This window comes from Bos taurus, chromosome 20 (assembly GCF_002263795.3).
Source record: "Bos taurus isolate L1 Dominette 01449 registration number 42190680 breed Hereford chromosome 20, ARS-UCD2.0, whole genome shotgun sequence".
Taxonomy (NCBI): domain Eukaryota; kingdom Metazoa; phylum Chordata; class Mammalia; order Artiodactyla; family Bovidae; genus Bos; species Bos taurus.
In genome coordinates, this window is record NC_037347.1 from 70,613,083 (window position 1) to 70,619,936 (window position 6,854).

At 52.1% G+C, this 6,854-nt stretch overlaps 1 long non-coding RNA gene across 1 annotated transcript; it reads right to left on the reverse strand.

The window, feature by feature from the left end:
• Nucleotides 1–975: 975 nt before the first annotated feature.
• LOC132343193 (uncharacterized) lies at nucleotides 976–2,990 on the reverse strand. Its single transcript, XR_009491900.1, has 2 exons — nucleotides 2,293–2,990; nucleotides 976–1,161 (listed from the first exon to the last, which is right to left on the reverse strand). It is a non-coding gene; the product is annotated as an uncharacterized lncRNA (long non-coding RNA).
• Nucleotides 2,991–6,854: the final 3,864 nt, after the last annotated feature.

The following is a 6,854-nucleotide window of genomic DNA, read 5'->3' on the forward strand; positions in this document are numbered from 1 at the left end:
TCACATTCAATGTAAGTCCACTGTTCGGGAAAACATGGATAAATTGGCCCATCATTCTGTAATAAAATATCTCATGATTTGTTTATCTGATCAATGAAGAGTGTATTCTCAAGCTGTTCATCGTTAATGGGCTCGCTGCCCTAAAATGGTGAATTATTGACTCTCAGAGAGTCAGGAGGGGCTGCAGACTCAGATCGGATTTCCTGCTGGAAACCGACATATTGCAGTTAAATTACTGGAGCCAAGAATGCGTGTCCTCTGCGTCTCACACCACAGCAACACCTAAAACACAAAACCACTTCCAACGGAGAGTTATTAAACTAGCTTTTTTAAAAAATACATCTTGACACGGAATCGATCATTTGAATATGGCAAAGCTATCAACATAAGCACAGAAATACTTTGGTGGAATTTTAAAGGCCCGACTCCTGCACCCCAGGAATTTATTTTTGTCCAGACCATGTTAAATTTTAAAATGCACCTACTTGTTAAATCCTTTATTGACTCAACAAGTTTTAATTGTATGCTGACTGTAAGCCAGGAACTGGATAAGCGATTAGGGCAGAGTGGTTGAGGAGACCGGGGCCTGGCCCCAGGCGGCTCTCAGAGGTCTGGGTGTGCTGTGTGTGAGCTCGGTCCTGGGCGATTCGGATCAGAAGGTAGATCGCGCGCCGGGGGACAGAGGCACCACTCAGGTTGCCTGACTCGTCAAGACTCCCTGTGATCCGTGGGCTCAGCAAGGCCTAAGCCCCCATCACCACTGGGACCGCCCTCCTGCCTGGCAGACGCCCGGATGCAGTGTCCTCAGAGCGAGTACAGGAAGTGGCCCAGCGTCCACCCCCACCCCAGTCCCCGGAGCCAGAAGCGGAGGCGACCCAGGGGCAGACCTACCCTAGATCTGTTTGATTCAGAGCAAACGTGGAGGCCTCTTACATGCTACAACCGGGCTAAAATAATTTGAGACGCAGTAAAAGATTCAAAGGTGAATGTAGGCCACGTTTAAGATATTAAGCAGTTAAAATAAGGAGCACAACACAGGGATGCTTGATGGAGTAACTCCATAAGGAGCAGCGGCAAGCTTCCCCAAGAAGCGTACAGCGGAAATGGCCGGCGTCTCCATAAATGAGTGACTTGATGAGATTCATCGTGAAGATTCTGCTTCTAAAAGGGACGCATTTGTGAAAATTGCTGGAAACAACCCAGGCCTGAGAGAATCTAGTTGAAGCCTCCCCCTGGTGCCAGCCCCGGCGAGGTGAAGGTCCAGAGGGAATGCCTGGGTCATTCATCCAGCCCGAGGGCAGCCCCTCGTCCATCACCAAAGGGTAGTGACGGCCAGAAAAAGCAGCGTCTTGGGTAAAAAATGGTCAGATTTTAAGAACATTTAAAATCTTGCAAAATACTTGTTACCTCTAGATTGCTTTTACTGCTAAGAATCCTAAACCTCTCTGTGGTCATTTCCTAATATCTAGTATCTTCATAATAAGGATCCCACAAATGCAGCATCTGGTCAGTGGTTGAATCTCAGATGGAGACAAGCAAGTTTATAGTTAGAGAGGAGGGAACAAAATAAGACAGCAAGAGTGAGTGAGAGGGCGACAGAGAGACAGACATAAACAGGGACAGACAGACAGACAGAAACAGGGACAGACAGATGGACAGAAACAGGGACAGACAGACAGAAACAGGGACAGACAGACAGACAGACAGACACAGGGACAGACAGACAGAAACAGGGACAGACAGATGGACAGAAACAGGGACAGACAGACAGACACAGGGACAGACAGACAGACAGAAACAGGGACAGACAGACACAGGGACAGACAGATGGACAGAAACAGGGACAGACAGACAGAAACAGGGACAGACAGACAGACACAGGGACACAAAGATACACAGACAGAAACAAGGATAGACAGACAAGCAGAAACAGAGACAGACAGAAACAGGGGCAGAGGGAGACACGGGTGGTCAGGGGCAGTGTGCTGGTTTCACCCCAAGCCTGTTTAGGAGAGGATGTGGGACGCAGACTCAGGAGGCAGACGCCTGTCTCTGCAGCCACCCACCTCCAGGCCCCGACGTGCTCAGGTCCCCTGGGAGCTGAGAGTGGATTTACCATCTCAAGAAGGGAAGAGAAGGCAAGAACCCCACCTCAGGCCAGCTCAGACAGCCTCCTCTGCAGAGAAGGGTCCCTGAGGTCATCAGGACTGCACCTCTGGGTGCAGTTCAGAAGCAGCTACCACCTCTGGGAGGGGAGGGCAGCGGGAATGCCGTCAGACAGTCACCAACTACCTGGAGCAGGAAAGCCCGATGCTTCTCACTGATATGATCTCCCGCCAGATAAGCAGCTCCTTTGTGACTGATTCCTGCAGCTTCAGCCATCCCCCCACCCATCACAAGATGAGCGATCACATTCCACGGCGGCTTGATATAACAGCCACGTCGTCTCGAACTCAGGTAACAGAACAGTGCGTGCGGTCACCTTTGGCGGCAAAGCCCAGCGACAGACGCTGCTCTCGTGGGCTCCTGAGCACGCCTCGTCAGTCGGCCGGCGGATCCCCGTGATACGGAGCCCGCTTTATAGTCACAGCCGGCACTCAGTCCCCGGGGGCCCTGTCGCCAGGGGATAAGGTCGTGGAAGCTCTTTTGGTGTCATCCCACTGGAGATGTTATCCGATGCTTGACCCTAAAGCAAGAGAAACAAAGTGATAACAAAATTCAGGTTGGGGCAGGTGCAGGCAGGGGAAGACGTGATAATCCATCAACTCACCTGTGGAGAAAGTACCCGGGAAAAACAGTATTGATTTTTTTTACAAGCCAGTGCACAGATTTGTCAGACAGGACGATGGCGATGTCAGCCCAGGTGCACAGGCTCGGGCAATGGCAGAGCAGCGGCGGGGGCGGGGGCACCTGCTCGGGCTCCCTCAGGCCTCAGGATGGTCACCAGCTTTAATAAAGGAAGAAGTGTGCTCAATTCCCACCAGGGCAGGTTAGGGCGTTAGAACAGAGGGCATCGGGTTGGAAATGCACTGAGCACCTCCCCAGGGAGACAGGGGCTCCTGTCTCAGGACTCATGAGGCTGGCGGCCTCTTTGACATCACGTGATTTCCCGCATCCCTGACTTCACCAAGGCTGCCCAGCACACACATGCAGAAAATTGCCTGCTAAGCTACTTCTAAGGAAGAATTTTGAAGGACAGATAGAATCTTGAGGGCACACCGGGCACACGCCATGGCCTCAGCGCCAACCGCATCCCTGACGTTCCTGAAAGCCCAGGAGATGCTTCTGCCGAGGGGTCACAGGAAGGTCGCCAAATCCATGCAAGGGGTCGTTCAGCTGGAAGGCTGCATAACTAATGGACAACTTCAGATCCCAAAGAGAGTCTGCTGGACTGTGTTCTCTTCCTGAGGGTCCACTGAGGGGGGGATGCGACCCAGTTCAGCCTCCCAAGCCTCAGGTGCTCAGAGCGCAACCCAGAAAACACCCACCGAAGCAACATGAATACGTGGGACATCGCAGGACAGGAGTCTATCCACGCCGTTCACGGCACTGGGGGAATCTAAACCCAGCATGCCCTCGAGAGTCTACCCATCCTTCAAGATTCTTTCTTAGAAGGAGCTTAGCCGATGATTTTCCGCGTCGGTGTGCTGGGCAGCCTTGGCAAAGTCAGGGATGCTGGGAATCACGTGATGTCCAAGAGGCCACCAGCCTCAGAACACGAACGTCATCCTGATGAAGGACCACAGGTAGAGATCCGCAGACGAGGTTCGAGGGCTGCGTGGAGGCCGGGAGAAGGCTCTCCTTTTCTTCTGGGTTTGTTCTTTTGCTCACGCTCAACCTGTCTTCCTGAGCTGTGTGTCTCCTTTAGAAGCCAAGTCACAGAAAGTTCCCACATGTCATTTCTCGTGGGTAGAGCTACAGTCCCGGTGACAGTGGGTCCTCAATAAAAACGTGAGTGGACAGTGCTTCTACTGTCACATATATACACATATATACATGCACACATATATACACATATATACATGCACACATATATACACATATATACACTAACATCAAAGTGTCTGGAAATCTACTCACACTGAGTCATTTTTCATTACCACAGCTGGGTGTCACATTTTCACATGCCCGAATTTGTCCTTTTATAGGAATACCTGAAACACTCACGGTATGGACGGAGACCTCATCCTCCCAAACTCATTTGTTGAACTCCCAGCCCGGATGTCATGGGAGGCGGGCCTTCGGAGACGATGACGCCTTGAGGGTGGAGCCTCAGGGATGGACTTACAAACAGAGCTCGCTTCTGCTCTCAGCCGTCCACCCTCGGAGGACGCCGGGAGAAGCTGGCGGTCTGCGACCCGGAAGGAGACCCACACTAGAGACCGAATTATCCGGTGCCTGCATCGCGGCCTCCCAGGGTCTAGGACTCCGAGAAATAAGCGTCTGCGGTTGAAGCCGCAGTCTGCACCATTTCTGCTGGCAGAAGCCTGAACTGGGACAGCTGCTGCATCCGTGATCATTATCTATGGTGACAGCAAAGAGAAGGGAACCCTCAGATGCTGTACCCTGGGGCCCGGGGAGCTTCACTGCCTGTTTGACGGTCGGGACCCCTGAATGGCAGCCCCATTTCAAGGCCCTCCAGAGCCTCCCACCAGCTGGGGGGTCATGTTCAGGGTGCCGGGGCTGCAGGACCCCAAAGCCGCAGACCTTGGCATCACTCAGCAGTGGACGAATAAGTGACGGTGGGTGGCCTGTCCTCTTTGAAAACCCATTTGCTGGGACACAGAAGGCAGAGGTTTGTGACACCACTCACTGGACAGTCCTGCCCCGAGCTTCAGCCTCCTCAGAAACCGGATCCCAGCCAGCGGGCAGGCTGGGACTGTGGCCGCACTGGAGAGCTGGCCGGGAAGGCCACCGCTACCCGGCTGGGGTCCAGGCCTGAGACGAAGCCCCGCCGGGGCCCACGTTCCGTCTTCGCCGTCACTGGACGGCAGTGTTTCTGCGGACCGGCCCCGGGCTCCACCCTGACCGGGAGGGTCCCCTTCTCGTGGGTTCTGTTGGCAGCAGACACCTCAGAGCCCTGCAGAAATACCTTGGACTAACGACAGGAACAGAGCTCAGTTTTACTGCACAAAATATACTTTATAACCCAGTGTGCAGTGAGGAACGAGCTCCATGAAGATAGAACGGTGCACTAGCCGCTAGGCGTGCCGCAGAAGGGAGCGCTGCTAACCGCGGAGGGAAGCAGCTGTGCGGAAAGGAGTCCCGCGGGCCCACAGCCACCGCGCCTGCAAGCCCGAGCCTGTCCCCCAGAGGACACGCGGCGTCCCGGGCGGGGCGGGCCTTCTTTCAGCCTCGGGGTCCAGGGACTCGCTCGGTCACTAGAGGGTGGTTTTCCACCATCTAAAAAGGCACAGCCATGGGAGGAAGACGAGTGTCATATGATCTCACTTCTTTGTGGAATCCAAAAACAGAAAGCGACACGAACGCATTCACAAAATAAAACAGACTCACAGACACAAACAGACGGGTGGTTACCAAAGGGGAAATTGGGGAGGGATAAATTAGGGGCTGGGATTAACAGAGACGCACTGTTGAAAGGAGCGCGTAGCCGGGAAGCATGTACATTGCCACAGTAAAAGACACAGCCAGTGGAAATTTACTGCATGACGCAGGGAGCTCAAATCCGTGCTCTGTGACAACCGAGGGGCCGGATGGGTGGACGGTGGGAGGGAGATTCTAGAGGGAGGGGACGTGTGTATACCTGTGGCTGATCCGTGCTGATGCATGGCAGAAACTGGCACAATATTGTAAAGCTATTATCCTTTGGTTAAAAATAAATAATTTTTTTAGAAAAAGGAAAGGTGCCAAGTTGCAGCAAGTGTGACTGTCCCACGTCCCAGGAGTCTGTCTCACAGGAGGGTGGGATGAATCCCTCACTCAGCCAAGCCATAGAAGAAATTCTAAGGACAAATCCCACCAATTCATCACTTACGATGCAATTTCTTTGACATTCTGGTCAAACACACTGTACGTGCATTGGTATATTACATCTCTGTTAGCTTCCTAGTATGGCTTTTGAGTCAGATTTGAGGTTTTTTAATTGTTTCTCTGAAGTTTACGATGCACCCCATTAAGAAAGTCACCACCAAATCTATCCAAATCACTGCCCCATCACCTCCAAGTCTTACTCGGTAACTCTCCTTTGCTCCTGTTGTCTCTATGCTCAGGCTGTCTGCTTTGTCTCTAGAGAGCTATTTGAATTTTCTCTAGTTCTTTAAAACAGGACAATACTTGATGTATTAATCTTCGCCTGGACTTCCTCACTTCCCTGAGTATTGCTGAGACTGTCCATAGAGTTGTGTGTCTCAATATTTTGGGTTTTTTCCCCTTTCTATTGTTTAGTAGTATTTCACTGAACAGATGTACCAGTTTTATCCAGTCACATGTTGATGGATATTTGGGTTGTTCCCAGTTATTAACTACCACAGATAGAGCTGCTATGAACGCTTGTATTCACATCTTCGTAACAACACATGTCCTTTTTCCTGGGTAAGTGCCCACGAGCAGAATGGCAGGGTCAGGTGATCGCCTTGCGTCTGTCTGACGTCATAAAAGCACTGTTTGCACAACAAAGAGAGTGCACTTGACACTGCTGGAGCGCACGCTTGGAGAGGTAAACCCTGCGTGTTGTTTTAGTGTTTCTGCGTGCGTGCGCTCAGTCGTGTCTGACTCTGTGGCCCCATGGACTGTAGCCCTCCAGGCTCTTCTGTCCATGGGATTTTCCAGGCAAGAATGTTGGAGTGGGTTGCCATTTCCGTTTCCAGGGGATCTTCCCAACCCGGACAAAACCC